This window comes from Sorex fumeus, unplaced genomic scaffold, assembly GCF_029834395.1.
Source record: "Sorex fumeus unplaced genomic scaffold, SorFum_2.1 ptg000051l, whole genome shotgun sequence".
Lineage (NCBI taxonomy): Eukaryota > Metazoa > Chordata > Mammalia > Eulipotyphla > Soricidae > Sorex > Sorex fumeus.
In genome coordinates this window covers 31,914,217-31,934,971 of record NW_026606108.1, presented here as the reverse complement: position 1 = coordinate 31,934,971, position 20,755 = coordinate 31,914,217, and positions in this window count along the sequence as shown.

The window sequence follows — 20,755 nt, the reverse complement described above, 5'->3', positions numbered from 1 at the left end:
TAAATATTGGTTACATCAGAATTAAAAAAAATAGAATAATCCTGAACAGAGTCAAAGTTAGCATTCGCAATCTCCCTGAATATAGATTTTTATCTCACTCCACAAATTCCACAACTATGGATCTGATTCTGAACTCTTCAATCTGAATCATTGATTTCTTGTTTATACATCAGTTTCCCACTTTGAATTCTTGTCGCTTTATAACATATTTTTTGAGGAAGGGAAAATTGATGCTCAGGGGTTATTTCTGGCTTTGCACTCAGAAATTATTGCTGGCAGTGCTTGGGGGACCGTATTAGATACCAAGGATCAAACTCAGGTCAGCCATGTGCAAGGTAAGCACCCTACCCACTTTATTATCTCTCACGTCCCTGCCTTGTAACATATTTTATTATTATTGTTTTTTTGTGTGCTATGCCCAGTGATGCTCAGAGGTTACTCCTTGCTCTGCACTCAGGAATTATTCAGCACTGAAGCTGGGTTAGCCCTGTGCAGAGCAAGTACTATCATTTTGTTCCTGCTTTGTTATATATTTTAATGTCATATAAGGAATGAAAATATTTTACCATAATTCTTCCAAATGATCTAAAATATTATTTTATGTGAATTTTAGAATCAATCAAGATATATTAGATGTTCTGTAGGAATTTTTATTTTGGTTGAGTTGATGTCGAATTTATCAACTAATTGATGGAGAATTGACTTCTGTAGCACTTATTAAAATTCTTATTTTTAGTTGTTGATCTTTTATCTGCTCACATCATTCAGCGCCTGGGTTTTCAATGTAGTCTCACAAGATCAAAATTTAATAAAATGGTGTAGTGATTAAAAGTAGTAATAAAAAATACTGAAGTCTGGGGCTGGAGAGATAGCATAGCGGGTAGGGTGTTTGCCTTGCATGTGGCTGACCCGGGTTTGATTCCCAGTATCCCATATGGTCCCCTGAGCACCGCCAGGAGTAAGTCCTGAATGCAGAGCCAGGAGTAAGCCCATGTGCATCGCCAGGTGTGATCCAAAAAGCAAAAAAAGAAAAAAAATACTGAAGTCATTGTTGCCAGGACTTAAATTCTGGTTCTGTCATTTATTAGTCAAACAATTCAAAATCTCTATAATTTGATTTCCTCATTTGTAAAAATAGGGAGTAATTTTTTAGGATTAAACAATCAATATGTCAAAGATAAAATTATAGCAACCAGTGAAGTCTTCATAATCTTTTATTTTAAGTAATCAAGTTTAAATGTTTATTTAATCTTCATAAATAGTTTTCTTATTTTTATAGGAAGGACTTCAATGTAATATTGAATTGTAGCACAGATAATGAGTACTGTTGCTTTATTTCTTGGCAAGGTGTCTTCTAATGCTTCACTATTAAAATGTATTTGTTGGCCCAGAGAGATAGAACATGGATTAAGGCACATGCCTTGCATGTGACATTTCAGTTTGATCCCTGGGATTGCATCCTAGCACCACCACAGAGAGAAATACTTAAGCACAGATCTGTAATAGATCATGAACATCATTGGATGGGGCTCAAATCTCCCTTCACCATATATATTTGTTATAGATTTTTGTATAACTTGTTTTGTTTTGGCCATCTGGTGGTGCTTACTCCTGGCTCTGTACTCCTGGGTCTGTGCTCAGGATCACTCTTAGTAGTGCTCAAGGGACCAGATGAAATGCTGGGAATTGAACCCAGGTTGGCCATATACAAGGCAGGTATCCTACCTGCTTACTATCTCTCCAGCCCCATTTCTGGTATAATTTTTTATTTTATGGAGGGTGCTTCCTAATATTCCTAGTATATGAAGAGTTGGTTTAAATATTGAGTAAGGATCAAGAACCAAGCATGATGGAACTTTGTAAGAAAAGTAGAGATCAGGTTTCAGGTGCTTCAGGCAGGCAAGACACCCACTTTGGTGAGTCCTGTGCTTAGAAGGTCATGGCAGGCAACAATGTGCTTGGGCTTTACCTACAGAAGATTCTGGCTGATGTGTACATGTATGTGCAGGAGTTATGTATATGTGTATGTGTTCTCATCATGCTTTGTGATCCCCACAATAGCAGCTTTAGGTAGCCCTGTTAGCTTCCTTTAAAGTAGGGAAGATGCGTTCCTGTCTGTCATGTCTCTTGGATAGTCATAGTTTTCTGCATGTAGCACTCCTACTTTATCTTCCCCCACATCCTAGAAGCAGGCAGGGTGATGACTTAAACACAAAACCTGTGGTTTCCATAACAGGAAGTGATTTAGATGCTGAAAGCTAATTTTAGATGAGTTGATAGGGGTTTTTAAAGAATGTTTCAGGGGTGGTTTCAGACTCAAGGCTTGTCCCCTGTTCTTTCATTTACAGGGTCTGACAGTTTCCCACTGTCATTAGCACTGTCTAGATGGGTGAGTTCATACACAATTGGGCAAGGTTCTGGGGTGGAAATGCAGGGCTGGTTTTCCCTGGATTCCAGACTGCCTGACTCATTGATTTAGGCCTTGAGTCCCATGCAGACTTCTGTGAGTCAGCATAAGTTGGCTCTAGGCCAGGATGACATAGGATCTCTTATTCTTGCTGAAAACTGTCTGGATGCTCTGAGTGTCCTGACATTCACCCCATCTAGGCTGAGGCCTAGGCCACAGATAAAGTAACTTTTTGTCAAGGAAAGTGCCATTTGAATGGTAGGCACTGAAGTAGGGTGGGGGTGTCCTCCATATGTGCCCCTTTCCAAGTCTTTGTAGGGAGGGCACTCAGACTCAGAGGGCCCGCCCTACCTCAGAGATCCTATCTCTTTTTCAGCAGTGAAAGAGATGGAAGGAGCTACTGGTAGCAGTAGACACAAGAGAGAATAGACACAGAACTCAGTGAGTTCTGTCCTTCTGAAGCTGAAGCTCTTTGCACTTAGAGACCATTGGTTTCTGTTTCCACCAAGATCTGTGCACAGAAAACATAAACTTAAGGCTCCTTGCTCATCTGAATAAGAGTCTTCAGCCATTTTTATATGCTATCCCCTTTCCTAGGCTTCCACAGAACCTCTGAAGCAGATAAGGCCTTCCCTATTCTCAGAAAAGAATCCAGGCCTCCCCAGGATTACATAACTAATACAAGGTGACATCGTAGCCAAGACTGACCTTTGTACCAAACTGCCAGTGGGATGCCCAGTGTTCAGGAAAAGAGCTTTATATATGTGATCCAAGCAGCAGTCAAAATCGACAATAAGCATAATTGATGTCTCTATTCCCTTGAATGATTTTGAGGTGAAGTGTAGCCTGGCATGTGAGATCTTGGTTGGTTTGTAGGGGGAAATACTCCCAATCCAGACAGACCATACATACAGACATTTCCAGAGGCCGACAACATCCAGCCTTCTCTTTGACCTCTGTGACCATGCAGACCCCTATGGAGATTCAAGCAGGGCAGGACTAATGACTCAAGCAGTGCTCAGACCCAAAGAGGAGGAGATTGTTATCAAAAAGCCCCACTGTTTGCAGTCTCATAAATAGAGTTGGATGCTGCTAGCTAAGCTCTGCTTTGAGAGTTCCATTGAAGATGTCTCTCTTTTTTTTCTTTTTTCTTTTTTTTTTTTTTTGCTTTTTGGGTCACACCCAGTTATGCACAGGGGTTACTCCTGGCTCATGCACTCAGGAATTACTTCTGGCGGTGCTTGGGGGATCATATGGGATGCTGGGAATTGAACCTGGGTTGGCCGTGTGCAAGGCAAATGCCCTACCCTCTGTGCTATCACTCCAGCTCCCCATTGAAAATGTCTTTGACCTATTTTCAAGGGCTGTGGTGACAGAAGGAATTTTGGGTCACATCATAGGGTTTTGTGGTCATTTTTGACAGATCTATCTCAGGATGTTGTAATTTTCCACAATTAAGTTATTAGTCATAAAAATTATCCCTGCCCCCAGCCCCTGGTTCTTACAGTCCAGCAGGTTGACTGAGGTCTGGAGAAACTTGTGTCCGTAGTTTAAATCTCAAAAGTAGGCTCCAAGAATTGGAGACCCTGAGCTCTTGACATTGTATCCTCTGTTGCTCATGTCAGTTGTAAAACCATAGCCCCTCTCCAGGATTCACCCATCTTTTTTAAAAAAAGAAATTATTTATTTTATTATTGAATCACCATGAGATACAGTTGTAAGCTTTCGTGTTTGATTACTGTTGGGGACTGGCCTTGGTAGCCCCTACTTGTTTTCCCTGAGAAGGGAATGAGCAGGGGAAAACTTGGCGTGTGAGAGCGCCATGTCCTGGTGGTTGACCCTGTTAAGCGGGCCAAAGGAAAGGCTGCACCTGATCCGCCTTGCCCAACCAGGAGCCACATTCTCATTCCTGTCCTGTTTTGCAGAGAAAGTTCAAGAAACTGCCTGCATACACAGCTGCAAAACAGAATAACAGATTACAATCATACAATGATCAAACACCCATCCTTCCACCAGTGCACATTCCCCACTACCAATTTTCCCAGTATAACCCCCCTTTCCCACCTCCCCCTCCCTCCACGGCAGACAATTTCCCCATAATCTCTCTCTACTTTTAGGCATTATGGTTTGCAATACAGATACTGAGAGGTTATCATGTTTGGTCCTTTATCTACTTTTGGCACACATCTCCCATCCCAGCTGATCCATCCAACCATCATTTTGTTAGTGATATCTTCTCTATTCCAGTTGCTTTCCCTACCTGCTCATAAGGCAGACTTCCAGCTATGAAGTAATATTCCTGGCCCTTGTGTCTACTGTCCTTGGGTGTCAGTCTCATATTATTTATACTCCACAAGTGAGTGGAGTCCTTCTATATCTGTCCCTCTCTTTCTAACTCATTTCACTTAGCATGATACTCTCCATGTCTGTCTACATATAGGCAAATTTCATGACTTCATCTCTCCTAACAGCTGCATAGTATTCTATTGTGTAGATGTACCAAAGTTTCTTTAGACATTCGTCTGTTCTCGGGCACTAGGATTGTTTCCAGATTTTGGCTATGGTGAAGAGTGCTGCAATGAACAGGTACAGATGTCATTTCTACTGTGCTTTTTTTGCATCCTCGAGATATATTCTCAGAAGTGGTATTGCAGGGTCATATGGAAGCTCAATTTCTAGTTTTTGAATGGCTGTCCATAGTGTTTTCCAGAAAGACTGGACCGGTCGGCATTCCCACCAATAGTGAAAGAGCGTCCCTTTTCGCCCACATCCACGCCAGCACTGGTTGCTTTTTGTTCTTGTGAATGTGTGCCAGTCTCTGTAGTGTGAGATGATATCTCATTGTTGTTTTGATTTGCATCTCCCTGATTATTAGTGATGTGGAGCATTTTTTCATGTGCCTTTTGGACATTTGTACTTCTTTTTTGAGGAAGCGTCTGTTCATTTCTTCTCCCCATTTTTTGATGGGGTTGGTTTTTTTTCTTGTACAATTATACTAGTGTCTTGTATATCCTGGATATTAGTCCTTTATCAGATGTCACCCATCTCTTTGAGCAGTTTGTCCTCCACAGAGAATTGGGGGCTTAGAAATCTTTTAAGAGCTCAATTAAGGGTCAGAGAGATAGTACAAGAATTAAAGTGCTTGCTTTATAATTCTGCCAAGCCTGGTTTAAATTCCAGGCACCATCTGTGGTCATCCAAGCAAAGATGAATCACTTCGAACACTGCTGAGTGAGACTCCAAAATAAAACAACAAATATAGCAAGAAATATCTTAGTTAAGTGTTGTTAGTAGAAAAAAGTTCTGAGAAAGTCTATTATATGGGGAGACCCATGCACTCTATGGTCTTGATTAACTATGAGAGCTCAATCTATGTCTTTTCTAGGACATTATTGTTTTAAGAAATGTTTTTTTTAAAGGAAATAATATCTTAATCCAAAGGAATACATCAATGTGGGTATTTCAGAAAACCATGCAGGATTTCAGAGTGCCTTGCTAACTAGATAGATGTTATGTAGAATTTTACACCTAGACCCATAGAATGGGCTTCATTAAAGTTCTGGATGCTGCCGTGATTTTAGAGGGGCCAAATTTTGGCTCAAGATTTCAGGTGTTGGGGCTGGAGTGATAGCACATTTGCCTTGCACGTGGCTGACCCGGGTTCAACTCCCAGTATCCCATATGGTCCCCCGAGCACCACCAGGAGTAATTCCTGAGTGCATGAGTCAGGAGTAACCCCTGTGCGTGTGTGACCCAAAAAAGAAAAAAAAAAGGAAAAAGATTTCAGGTGTTTGGGAGCCTCTAAGAGCCCTTTTCTTTTTTTTTTTCCCTTTATTTTATTTTATTTTTTTTACAGTTGTAGATTTACAATTTTTTGTGCTTGGGTTTCAATTATACAATGATCAGATACCCATCCCTCCACCAGTGCCCATTTTCCACCACCATGGATAATATCCCTCCCATCCCCATCCCCCCATCCCCCCCTGTCTCTGTGGCAGGGCAATCCCCTGTGTTCTCAAAGAGCCCTTTTCATATCTAGTAAGTGACACAGCTCTCCACTCACCTCCAAATTTTATTAGTCTATTTTTGGACCTTCCAAGTAATACTTAGAGGGCTTCTCATAATGATATTTGACCAACCGGGCCAGCAGTTTAATGTGAAGGCCCAAGGAAGAAGTGCTTCTTGGCTCTGCAGTGCTGAGCACCATCAGGGCTACCCCCACAGTACTTGGGGGTCTTCTGTACTACACCCAGTGATGCTTGAGAGGCTGCACGGTTTTGGGGGTCAAGCCTGGGTTGGATACATACTTGTTATTGTATTATCTTCTGGTCCCTCCTTCCAAACTATTAGCTTCCAAACTTTGAACTATCTTGTCAGAAAATTCAGGAAGAGGATGGCTTCTCACACATGGGGAAGTAGGTTTAGCAAGAAAGCAGACACTGCATGCAAGAGAAGATTAAAATTAGGCTTGTCAGGTCAAAAGTCATTAGGGACAAACTTTAGACAAGAAACCAAGAAGACAACTGATACGGGTGAGAACACCATGCTGCCTTTAGAAAAATAGAAGTCTGAGATCTTTGGGGAGTACAATAGGGCAAGCCCAGACATTATTCTAAACCTATCTAGCAGTTCTTTTCATAGCATTTTTCATTTCCCCACCTTAACCAATAGTGTTTACCACAACCTAGGCTTTTAGGGGCAGCTCAGGAGCTGTCGTTCATTGAATCTAGCTAGGATTGCAGGTGCAGCAGCAGGTGGGACCAACCCTGGATGGGCAGTAACCCCTCAACATCCTATCAGCCTGCCATTCAAGTTACAGTTCTACAAGTCACTTTGCTTTTGAATTCTGTGTCTCATCTTTCTAAAGAGCATTTGGTAGCAGTTTTAGTTCAAGAGATAAGACTCCAATTCCTGACTCTGCCACATAGTTTCTAACTTTCCCTATTTCTTCAGTCAACATATATTACTTGAATATCTATGTACCAGGTACTAGTCAAAGTACTTGGGAGTTATCCTAGAGAAAACAGAAAAGTACTGTTGCCTTCAGAAATGTGTGTCACAGCTTGTGAGACACAAAATAAACAAACCCGATAGCATGTAAGATAGAAAGTACAATAGAATAGAGGAAATGTGGGTGGAGAGACAGAGGTGCTAGGAGTGGTGCAGAAGGGGTTGAAATCTCTTAAGAGTAGGAAGAGCAGAGTTCTAAGAAAACAGATTCAGAGGGCCAAGTAAATAGTACAGGGGTTAGGGTGCTGACCTGGGTTTGATCCTCAGGATCATATGTCTTCCTGAGCATTGCCTGTATAGTCCCCAAAGCTCCCGAACATTGTAAGGCATGACCCTGGAGGTCTCTGAGAACTCCAGGGATGGCCCTGGGATCCCCAGAATTGCAGAACATAATCAGCATTGCATTCTTGGGCCCAAAAGTTGAAATGCCAGCCTGAATGGTAGAGTATCACTGAACATACTACCAACTCCTCTGAGAATCACTTGGGTGGCCTTCCTACCCCTGAAAACAAAAAACAAAAAAATAAAATAACATCTGGCCAAGGAGTTAAATTGCTCAAGGGAGAGGATAGAACCTGTATTATACAGCCTTGAGGCTGGTGAGTCCACGGAACAGCAAGGCAAGTCTGGAGCAATGTAATAAGGAGGGTGGGAAAGACCACGGGGTTGATGTCAAACTGGTGATGGAAATATGAAGGGGCAGATGATGTCAGTTTTTAGACCATTGTGGGAACTTTGGATTTTACTCTGGTAAAACACAGAACCACTGGAGAGTTTTCAGGCAGGTAGCATAATTGTACTTATATTGTAACAAGATTTCTGACTGCGGAGTTGAAAATAGAGCAGGGCATAGGTAAAAGTAGGGAATAACATAAGTGTCTACTGAAGTATATTCTGGGAAGGAGATAATAGTCACTTAAACCTCTATAAAAGCAATGGAGATCGCAAGAAATGTTGGATCTAGATACATTTAATAAGGGGAAACATTAAGATTTGATGATGGATTAGATGTGGAATGTGAGTGCAAGCATTGTTAGTGGTGATTCATTCCACTTTGCTTTGAGCAGCTGGAAAGGACTTGTCATGAACTGAGATAGGAAGGCTACAGATGGAGCAGGTTTGATTTAATGATCAAAAGTTCACTTTGAAATATGTAAAATGAGTATATGACTTTCTGAGCATTGCCTGTATAGTCCCCAAAGCCCCCCGAGCATTGTAAGGCATGATCCTGGAGGTCTCTGAGAACATTACAGGACTTGTGAGGATTCAGTAAGCTAGTATGTGAAAGTGTTCAGCACCAGCTTATAGCTCTCGGTACATGTCACTTTCCCTTTTATTTTTGCACACAAGTGGAAAAGCATGAGAATTAAGGGTCTTCAAATCCAATCTGACAAATTGCCTTTTTTGTTGAAATAGTGAGCCAATCGAGACCAAAATAGTCTTTTAGGTGGTTTTCTCGCCCTTCAGAAAACTTTCATTGTTGCGAAAAGGGTCTTTTGATTTGTCAGGGTTTCTTAGTTTCATGTCTTCTTCACAGTGTTGACACATGGATGAGATAATATGTTTCTGCTTCAGTGGCATCTGGGACCCAGACAATCAATCATCTTTTGCTCTGTCTTTCCTTTTAAGTCAGTCTGTAGGTGTCAGATGAGTGAGGAGGGAGACATTTTCATAATAGTGAACAGAGATTGAGAAGGGAAGGAGTTTCTTCTCCAGAAATGATGCTGTCCTCTATCCGAATATACCTGGGCCACGGAGATAGCTCAGTAATCATGAGAGCACAGGGACATGAGTTCAATCTCCATCACTACATGCTTTCTGAGCACTGTCAGAATAGCCTTAAAAATCTCCCTAGCCCTCTGAGAGTAGTTTTGGTGGCTCTAGTGGACCCCAACATCACTGGGTTGGAATGACACTGCATCCTCAAGCTGAGCATTGAACCATCTAGCCTGGTTGGCTAAGTATTGCCAGATGTGGCTCTGGGATCCCTGAACACTGCTTGAGAGTCCCCCAGATACCGCCTCTCCATAAAGGAGACAGTTATCGCATATAACATTAAGTCACAATTTTCTCTTGGTTATTTTTCTTATTTGTTTCTGAATAAGGTTGTTGACATATGGCATGTTATAGTTATGTCCACTGTCCACTGTCCACTATCCTCCCGTTGTTCATCGAGTTGCTCAAGCGGACCCAGTAACGTCTCCATTGGAGATTTTGTTGTTACTGTGTTTGGCATATCAAATACATCACGGGTAGCTTGCCAGGCTCTTCCGTGTGGGCGAGATACTCTCGGTAGCTTGCCAGGCTCTCCGAGAGGGGCGGAGGAATCGAACTCGAGTCGGCCATATTGGCTGCATGCAAGGCAAACGCCCTACCGCTGTAATGATCAAAAATTTAAAAAGGTTTTGACATGTATAGTAAGAAACATTTTCATCAAGGAAATGAATGTAGAAATGAAACCTGTATAGGTGGAAACAGATAAGTGTTTTAAGGATGCTAGCCATCTCTGGAAATTGAATGACTTTTACTTGTTTGGGGTTTTAAGAACAAACTTCTATAATACCTAAGACAGTATTAACTTTAAAAGTGTCTAAAATATTCAAGAAATATTTATGTTGTATTTAGCACAGCGGGTAGGGCGTCTGCCTTGCATGCAGCCAACATGGCCGACCCGAGTTCGATTCCTCCGCCCCTCTCGGAGAGCCCGGCAAGCTACCGAGAGTATTCGATATGCCAGACACAGTAACAACAAAGTCTCCAATGGAGACGTTACTGGGCCCGCTCGAGCAAGTCGATGATCAACTTGAGGGCCTTTACTTTACTTACTATCCATAGTGTGCATAGGTTTTTTTAGAAGAATCTTTGTGGTGATATTGCTTCATCTGAGGAACTGCCTCATTTGGATAGCAATGGGATAGGCCAGAGGCGCATAAATTGGGAACAGCTTAAGAAAATAGACAATACTTCCTCAAAAGTGTCCAAAATTTGAGGCTAGAGAAAAAGTACAATGGGTAAGGTATTTGCCTGACATACTGCTGACTCTGGTTGTATCCTCAGCATTTCACTTGGTCCCCTGAGCACTGCCAGAAGTAATTTATGAGTGCAGAATTAGGAATAATTCTTGAGTACAGCCAGGTGTGACCTACCCCCCTCCAAAAAAAAAAGTGTCTAAACTTGCCTCTTCTGTTGAGGTTGGTGATTGCCAGATGTGTACTTCTTATTCTCATATTCCTTACTCAAAGAAAGCACCTTCATTGCAGGAAGAGGTGAATGGATTATGGCACTAGGTTTTTCCTGTGCTTCAGATAGTGAAAGAGCTTCATGTGAACATGGGAAATTGTTGGCAGCTTTGGGATAGCAGAATCTTTGTGTCTAGAAGTTGTACTTGAGGGCCACCTATTGGACTGGCATATATAAGAATGGCTGTCTTATCCCTATATGCTTAAGTTCTGGAGTTTTGATTTGTGTGAACCTGCCACTGGGCATTAGTAAGTGAATCCAAAATACACAGTCTTTGTTAGCTTTTAGAATAGCTCAAGAGTCAGGTTAAGTCCTGTCTTAAACTGTTATAACATGGTCTTTCAAGAAAGTTATCGAAATATTCAGAGCTTTTGAGTACCAGCCTTTGAGTTGGGATCCTGTAGTTATAAACCCTAGTATTACCCTGATCTAACTTGTTTTTCTGAGTTCAGAACAGCCTCATTCTGGAAAAAATGATATAGTTCTTATGCTCTCTTGACCCTAATATTCCATTTTTAAGGTGTTAAATTAGATCGTGATGAATGTCACTTAATAGGTCAAAAGTATCATCCTCTAAGCTTCTGAAGTATACTGATGGGGGTAACTTTAGTGAACCACATTTTTTTCCATTGTGAATGTTCCCATAAGAAATCTGCCTCATCCAGCTATTGCCATTCTTATTGCAATAGCCCCTTCTTCTATTTATGCCCCCTTCATATTGACACTACCCATTCTTTGGTATCTTTGGGGCTTGGATACTAAATGCAGATGAGAACTTTCTATGGTTCCAAGAAAGATGTGAGTAAGTGGTGAATGTGAATTCTACTAACCACTGTCTATTCCTCCTGGCAGATGTTCTCCTCTAGCGCTACATTACTAAGCCCTGTCTAACACTTTATCTGTGACCAGGATATCAGAAGCTGTTCCAGATGCAAAGGGGTGCAGCACTAGCCTCCTCATCAGGCAATGGTGTACATGTTGGGGCTTAGTGGGTTTCAATCTTGGTTTATCAGCCAGGATCATGGTCAGGTCAGAGTGCAGAGTGGCAGACAGTTACTGAAAATCACTCTGGCCTCTATTCCTTAGAGTTTTAGCATTTCAAACACAAAAGCATCAAGTAGAAGAGTACTTGTAACATCTCAAGTCCTATTCCTAATATGACTGGAATCAGGAAACTTTCAGAGTGAGGATCAGGCCTAGGGTTCCTTACCAGCTGTTCATTACCTGGAATTTTTGAGCATTGTCCAAGAGCATTTGGCAGAGGTCTCTGAGTCCGGATTACTGAGAAGTGAAGAGTGGAAAAGTTGAGAGCTGGAACTTCTTGTCTGGAGTTGAATACTGAATCTGGTCTCCCTCTTAGGAGTCATCCTTTTTTTCTTTCCTATGATCCCTTTTTTGGTTGATTTTCCCCTTGTTTCTTCTTCACCCTGATCCAGTTCAGATCCTTACCCTGGAACAATCCTCCTTGACACATTTAGCACAGTGACCTGAGTGATCCTTTAAAAATAATAAAAAAAAAGAGGTGTGGGGGCGACTAAAACCTCATGGGAAGGGGGGCGTTCCGGTCCGTCCTTCACACCCTACCGAGGACACCAGTTGCCCCCCACGAGCGGCTCTCCAGCACGGCCACAGCCCCAGAAGCACAAGGGCTTAATGCAGAACCCAGCAGCTTGGAGCAGAAAAGTGAAAGGACTATGCGTTAATCCAGGCCATCATGTCTGCCTGGAGGGGAAAGGGTGTTCCTCCCTCTGGAAAGAAAGATGGCGGCCACACGGGAGCCTTGTGGACAGCAGGTATGAGCTGGGGGTGTGGGGGCGACTAAAACCTCATGGGAAGGGGGGCGTTCCGGTCCGTCCTTCACGCCCTACCGAGGTCACCATTTGCCCCCTGCGAGCGGCTCTCCAGCACAGCCACAGCCCCAGAAGCACAAGGACTTAATGCAGAACCCGGCAGCTTGGAGCAGAAAAGTGAAAGGACTATGCGTTAATCCAGTCCATCATGTCTGTCCGGAGGGGAAAGGGTGTTGCCCCATTCGCCCTTTCCTCCCTGGAAAGAAAGATGGCGGCCGCATGGGAGCCTTGTGGACAGCAGGTATGAGCCGGGGGTGTGGGGGCGACTAAAACCTCATGGGAAGGGGGGCGTTTCGGTCCGCCCTTCACGCCCTACCGAGGCCACCAGTTGCCCCCCACGAGCAGCTCTCCAGCACGGCCACGACTCCAGAGCACAGAAACCAATTTCTTAACTTTCTGACTTTCAGTAGAAATACTTCCAGGGTCAATAAGTAAAATAGCAGAAATCCAAAACCAACATTTAATTCTTGAACCCAGCTGTAGAAAGCAAATCACTTCACAATGCTTTTTCAGCATGTCTGATTTGGGGGGGGGGGTAAACTCTAAATAATAGTGGTGAATCTTTTAATGAAACAATGAATCTAATCAAAGCAGATAGAGTGTTAACTAGAATTCATCTGCTCACAGGGACTGGGAGGGGTGGGGGGTGGGGTCTTATTGGGGTTCTTCATGGTAAAAAATAAGTATTGGTCAAGGGAAATGTGTTTGATATTTGCATGACTGAGACCTAAACCTGAAAGCTTTGTAACCTTTCCCTCAGTGATTCAATAAATAAATAAATTTAAATTAAAAAAAATAAAAAAAGAAAAGAAAATCCATCTCCTTTTCAATTCTTAGCTAAATATCAACTCTTCATAAAGATTATAATTGACTATTATTAAAATCTCCATGTAATCGTGTTTTATTCTCTCTATTGTTCTTGATTTCTGATATTATCTGGGAGATAATTTTTTTAATAGACACCAAACCTAATGTTGGTTGGGCTGGGGGCAGCAGGACCACTCCTGGCAGTATGTAGTGCCAGTTATCGAACTCATGGCTTTGCATATACTAAGTATGCACTCTACTCTACCATTTGAACTATCTCCCTGACCCTAGGAAATTCTTTTTTTTCTGTTTTGCTACTTAGCCCCTCACTAGAAATGGGGTGCATACTGATATACACTGAGTAGATGTTCAATAAGTATTTATTGAATGAATCAAACTATCCATCTATCCTCCAAAAGAGGCCACTTTCTAATCACTATGCTGTTTGGCTGTTCTTAGAAGTACCTGAATGCTGTGGAGAAGAGATAGCCTCTTCCTGCAAGGCATGAGCCTGTCATAACCCCAAGGGATGAGGCAAGGGCCTTTTGGCGGGGTGACAACAAGCCTGTAAGTGGCAGGAAGCCAGGCTCTGGAGATAAGAAAGTATGACTGTCAGTGTAATAAATGTGGGAAGAGGGCAGAGAGGCGGGGTCAGCCAGGCTCCCCTATACCACTCCCTGGGGATGTCCAGGGCCTCTGTGACAGTCCATCCAAAACCACATGCTTCCTGTGTGGAACAAAGAGAGGACATCCCCGTTAAAGACCCTGGAGTTGGGGCTGCCCCAGTTATCTTAGTTTGTCCTCACTGAGGTGGCTGTGACAGAGGATTGCTTTTACTGACATTTCACACACATCACAAAGAACAAAAACAATCAGTATGGATGTGGTGGGAAAAGGGACCCTCACTCACTGATGGTAGGAATGCTGACTGGTTTAGCCTTTTGGAAAACAGTATAGAAACTTCTCAAAAAAAAAAAAACACAAAAAAAATCCTAGGAGTAGGGCTATCATTATGATCCAGCAATTTTTCTCCTTGGCATCTACCCTAAGGACCCCCAAATTCTATTCAGAAAAAACATTTGCTTCTATGTATATTGCAGCTTTAGCCAATAGCCAAAATCTGAAAACAATCCAGATGCCCTAGTAGATGACTATATAAAGAAACTGATACATTTGCACAATAGAATACTACTTAGCTATAAGAAAAGATGAAGTCATGCAATTTGCTGCCATGTGAATGAGTCTGAAGTGTATCATACTGAGTGAAGTTATATAGACACTCTCTCGTATGTGGGATACAAAGAAAAATATTAGGGGTATAACAAATGCCCAAAGACAATAGAAACTGAGAACTGGTTTTCAGCAGGAAGCTTACCACAAGGGAGAGAAAGTGGGACAACGGTGAAGGGAAGTGGAAACTCTAGTGAGGGCTGTGGTATTGGAATGTGTTATGCATGAAACCCTATTATTAACAGTATTGTAAACTACAGCATCAAAAATCTTTTAAATGTATAGTTACATATATATATATATATAACTTTATATATTCATATAAGAACTCATTATATTCTCATTTCACATACTCTTAAGGAATGCCATAGGGCAGGTGTACTCTGTTTGACCCATGGAGATTTGACTTTGTCCGAGATTTTTTTTTTTTTTTTGCGTCACACCCGGCAATGGTCCTGGCTCTAGACTCAGGAATTAATCCTGACTTTGTTTGGGGGACCATATGGAATGCTGAGGATTGAACCCAGGTTGGCTGCATGCAAGGCAAATGCCCTACCCACTGAACTATCACTCTGGTCCTTGGCCCAACTTTCCATGCTTCTCTTTTTTTTTTATAAACGACTCTACCAGTTCTGGCAGTTGTGAAGGGCATGGGAGATCTTGGAGAAGTGTCTATCTAAGTGGGAATGTGGCTACAGAAGACCAATGTATGAGGTGCGAGAGACTAGCAAAAGTGGTGAAAGGATCAGATAAGATACCCATTGACCAAAATCTCCATAAAATCATCTGTTTTCTTATCAAGGTCATGTGGCAGACATGTGGCCAACACTTAGAGGACCCACAGGATAGCTAGTGTACTGATGATACTTATTATAGAACTAGCATCTTTCAGCATCTTATCTTACATTCATGCTGTATGCAGGGATTATTGGAAGAGCTCCTGACAAAGAGCCTCAGAGATAAGACTCTAGAAGTTATTTCTAAATTCAGTGCTTCAATTTGCCACTGTGAATTGGGGGGGGGGGGGGGAGAATGATATGTTCTCTCTCTCTCTCTCTCTCTCTTTCTCTCTCTCTCATGATTGGTGGTGAACATAAAACAATGTAATACATTTCATTGAGTTCAGACTTCAGCTCTCCAGTCCTAGCAGAGCTTCTTTCTAGAATGGATATGATAGGAGTGCTGTGGCTATAAACCAAGGAAGCCAGAAAACGCTGTCCTGACTCAGTGTCTTGCCCCATCTTGACCTCTGATCTAGATTCTGGGGACCTGAGTCAAGGGATAGGGGTTGAAGATGGGGTTTCCCTGTAGATCCCATGGGATAAACAGTATAGCTCAATGGAAAAATTCTTTAAATATCTGGAGATAACCCTGCCTAAGAAGAACTCAGAGTTACCAGACCAGACGGGTGGACCCATTTGATTTACCTTCTGGGAAAATCCAGGCATGAGTTGACCCCTAGACCTGAACAGTTCCTGTTCATCCTGTTCCAGAGAGACTCCAGGAAAAGCTTGTAAGGGTGGCCCTCAAGCTGTGGGCTGCTGTCCTCTGAATCCTTCTTGACATCTCACTATACAAAGTTTTATTTAGTCCCCAGTGCCTGAATTGTCCAGGCCTTTCCACTCACTTCATGTCCTACTCCCCATTTCCCCCTCATTCTAGCTGCTCTAATCTAAGACTTTGCCAAAAAATGACTCATCACCCCATACTAACTTGATTTCATCGGGATTCAGGTTATTTTCTGGCTTCTTGGTCTTCCCTGTTTCCATAAACCACCACTCCTGGTTCCTCTGTCTACCGTCCAGGTTTGCAAATTCTTTAGATCTAGGTTTTTTTCTTGGGGACTAGAGAGATAGTATAGATAGTATAGTATAGAGATAGGTAAGGCGCTTGCCTATCGATCTGGGTTTGATCCCTGGCATCCCATTTGGTCTCCCGGGCCTGCCAGGAGTGATTCCTGAGTGCAGAGCCAGGAGGAACTGCCGGACACTGCTGGGAGTGGCCCCAAACCAAACAAAAACAGATCAAGTTTCTTTCTCTGTTTTGTTACATTTCATATCTCAAACTTGTGGTTTAAGGATGAAGTCAGGACATGCACCCTCTAATTTGGGTCCCTGTCTTTTCTTAATATGCTTCTCCATGAATAACACTTAAAACTCACTGTATTCTCTAAACATGCTTCTGCATGTTCTTATTTAGAGAGAAATTCCACTGTTATGTAATCACCCTAACTGTGAATGAAGTAACTGGAAACATGTTTTTCTTATCTGGCTTCATCCTCTATCCCAATATCAATTCATCTTTATCATGGCCTCCTGGCATGAATGAAGGACTCCTTCGAAGGCATCCATTTGCAAGCACCATTATTCCCTACCTCTTTGTCACCTTCAAATGATTCTTCAACCATATTTTAAAGAATGCCCAGAACTTTCCCAAGGAACTCTACCTAAATCTACCCCCTGACCCAGATGTGATTGAATTTGCTCATTGTGTTATCATGTGTTCTTGGCACCTAATGGCTGTGATACTATTAAACTCAATATTAGAGAGGAAGGGGGCATAAAACCATTTTCCTAAGAAAATGGGTTCTTGATTTTTTTTTTCTTTTTGGGTCACACCTGGCGATGCACAGGGGTTACTCCTGGCTCTGCACTCAGGTGTTACTCCTGGCGGTGCTCAGGGGACCATATGGGATGCTGGGAATCGAACCCGGGTCGGCCGTGTGCAAGGCAAAGGCCCTACCTGCTGTGCTATTGCTCCAGCCCCGAAAATGGGTTCTTGAGAACAGTACAATGAGACCCTTCCCTGGGGGATCTCTGACTGTTGACCTGTTTTGGTTTTATGCATGGTATTTTGAAGGTGGTGTGGTTTATGCTATGTATAAGGTCCTTTATGAATAAGGAATAAGGAATGTTAGTCTGTTAGTATGACTACCATCTGTTAGTATGACTACCAAAGACAGCGTCAGCATTCTGGGGCTTGCCTCTGCTAAAGAAAATTCCTTCATGTAAGGTCATACCTATTTTCAAGGGAAAGTTTATGTCTAGTGACTGATAAAGGTGAACATAAAAAGTGTGGATCTCTTGGTCCTTTAAGAAAACTTTGAGGGACATCCAGGAGTCCTCCCTTGGGCTTAGTTGAAACCTTTGATGGAATTGTGTCGCAGTTCAACCTCCCTCTGCCTAATCTGGTTTGCTGCCTCTCATTTCCACAGATGTCAATTAGATAACCCTAATAAAGATCCTGCTTTCCAATTTTGACTCATCACACACTTTTCATATGACCTAATCTGTATAATTTTGTTCTTGGAGTGATAAAAAGGGAAGCTAAACTGGGCTTTTGGAATTGGATCACTCACCATCTGGTTGCACGTGAGCACCAATCCCACCTCAGGTGGCAGGACACCTAACCAGTGCCTTCAAGCAAAGAGTTAATCTGAAGCTAAAATATGTGTGGATTCTTGGGACTGGCAAATGACTTGGCAGGTCGGTAAGGAGAAAGTAGGAGAAAGGATAAACATGGAGGATTCTGGTGCTATGGGAAGTGATTCTATAGAGAAATGGGTTTAGAATTTAATTCACTGGGTAGGACAGGATGATGTACTAACCAGAACATCCTTCAGAACACCCTTATTCCCTCCACTTAGGAGTGCTACTAGGACCTCTTTTGGATTTCCTCAGATGGAAAAAATTGCTATCTAAAGTGACATTTAGAAAGAAAGATGGCAGCCGCTTGGGAGCTTTGTGGAAAGTCAGGAATGAGCTGGTTGTGGTGGGGCGACTCATGGGAAAAAATCTCATGGGAAGGGGGGCATTCCTGGCTCGTCCTTCACACCCTACCGAGGTCACCAGTTGCCCCCCACGAGCGGCTCTCCGGCACGGCCATGGCTCCAGAGCACAGAAACCAATCTTTTAATTATCTGACTCTCAGCAGAAATACTTCCAGCGTTAATAAGTAAAATAGAAATCCAAAACCGCACAGCCACTATCGCGGCCGCATGACATCATTTAATTCTTGAACCCAGCTGTAGAAAGCAAATCATTTCACAATGCCTTTTCAGCATGATTTGGGGGTGTAAACTCTAAATAATAATGGTGCATCTTTTATCGAAACAATGAATTTAGTCAAAGTAGATAGAGTGTTAACTAGAATTCACCTGCCTCACAGGCATTGGGAGTGTTGGGGGGTGGGAGTTTATTGGGGTTCTTCGTGATAAAAATAAGTATTGGTAAAGGGAAATGTGTTTGATATTTGCATGACTGAGACCTAAACCTGAAAGCTTTGTAACTTTTTCCACAGTGATTCAATAAATAAATAAATTTTAAAAATTAAATTAAATTTAAAAAAATAAAGTGACATTTACCAAGGACAGTTTACGTTCAATTATTGATCATCAGGAAGAAATAAATGTGTCTCCTACTCACCCCAAATTAGAAAACTCTAAAGGGGCATTCAGTTTTTAACTCCCTTTTGAGTAAGTTGGGATTTCTGTTGTGACCACATAATTCCAGCTTCACCTTCTATTTAATCTTCCTTCCTGTGTCTTCCACAAACAATCTCAGCAAGCTAATCTGTGTCTTAGCATTTACTTCCCAGGAACTTCAGTCCACTGAGCATGAGGTACAAAACTTCATTCAAGGGAATACTATGCAGCTGTCAGGAGAGATGAAGACATGAACTTTGCTTATAAATGGATAGACATGGAGAGTATCATGCTAAGTGAAATGAGTCAGAAAGAGAGGGATAGACATAGAAGGACTGCACTCTTTTGTGGAATATAAAACAACATAACATGAAGTTGACACCTAAGGATAGTAGATACACAGGACAGGAAGATTGCTTCATAGCTGAAAGTCTGCCTCATGAGCAAAGGGGAGAAGGCAACTGTAATAGAGAAGGGATCACTAAGAAAACAATGGCTGGAGGAATCGGTCAAGATGGGAGATGTGTGCAGAAAGTAGATAAAGGACCAAACAAGATGGCCTCTCATAGCTATATAGCAAAACAATGCCCAAAAGTAGAAAGTGAGTATGGGGAAAATTGTCTGCCAGGGAGGCAAGGGGAGGGTGGGAAAGTGGGGGGTATACCAGGGATATTGGTGGTGGGGAATGTGCACTGGTGGAAGGATGGGTGTTTGATCATTGTGTGATTGTAACCCAAACATGAAAGCTTGTAACTATCTCACAGTGATTCAATAAAATTTAAAAAATTTTAAAAAGATTAAAAAAAACTCCATTCAAGGTAGGAAAGTCTCAGTCCTTCCTAGGACTTTTGTGGCCTCTATAGATTTAGAGCTAAGTGGGTACTAATATGAGTTATGTGTGCCGTCTCTGTTCCTATGGAAAGGGCTCAGTGCCTCATGCTCTCCCCATGTCCACAACCATTTAGGTCTCCAAGCCCTGGAAATTCAGGGAAGCTGATCAGCTGAAGCTAAACTTCCTCTGATAAGCACAGAATATGGACTGCACCCTCAACCTTGCACTGACTAATGTGCCCAGAGTCTGGACTTACCGAGGTCCCAAAGGGCTGTGAGTAGGCCCTAGGAGTGATATGGAGAAATTCTCCCTGCCCCTAATACTATAAGGAAAAAAAGATCCAAGAACAAGATTCTTGGGATGGAGAGATAGTACAGAAGGTAGGGTGTTTTCCTTGCATACAGCCAACCTGGATTTGATTCCTGGCATTGCATATGGTCCCTTGAGCCATCCAGAAGTAATTTCTGAGTATGAATCCAGGAGTAACCACTAAACACTGTGGGGTGTACCCCCTCAAAAAAAGATTCTTGTAGCATGCGGAAAGTGAACTATAGACTAAACATGATTGTCACCCATTGCCTCTTTTGCAAACCACAACACCCAATAAGAGAGAGAGAACAAAAGGGAATGCCCTGCCACAGAGGCAGAGTGGGATGGGGGGGGAAGGGGGGTGGGAGGGATACTGGGATCCGTGGTGGTGGGAAATGGGCACTGGTGGAGGGATGGGTATTTGATCATTGTATAATTGAAACCCAAGCACAAAAATGTGTAAGTTTGCGACTGTACCTCATGATGTCTCACTATTAAAAAATTATTTTTATTTTATTTTTTCTTTTTTTATTAGTGAAACACCATGAGGTACAGTTATAGGCTTACAAATTTTGTGCTTGGGTTTTAGTTATACAATGATCAAGTGCCCATCCCTCCACCAGTGCCAAGATTCTTGAGTCTTGCTT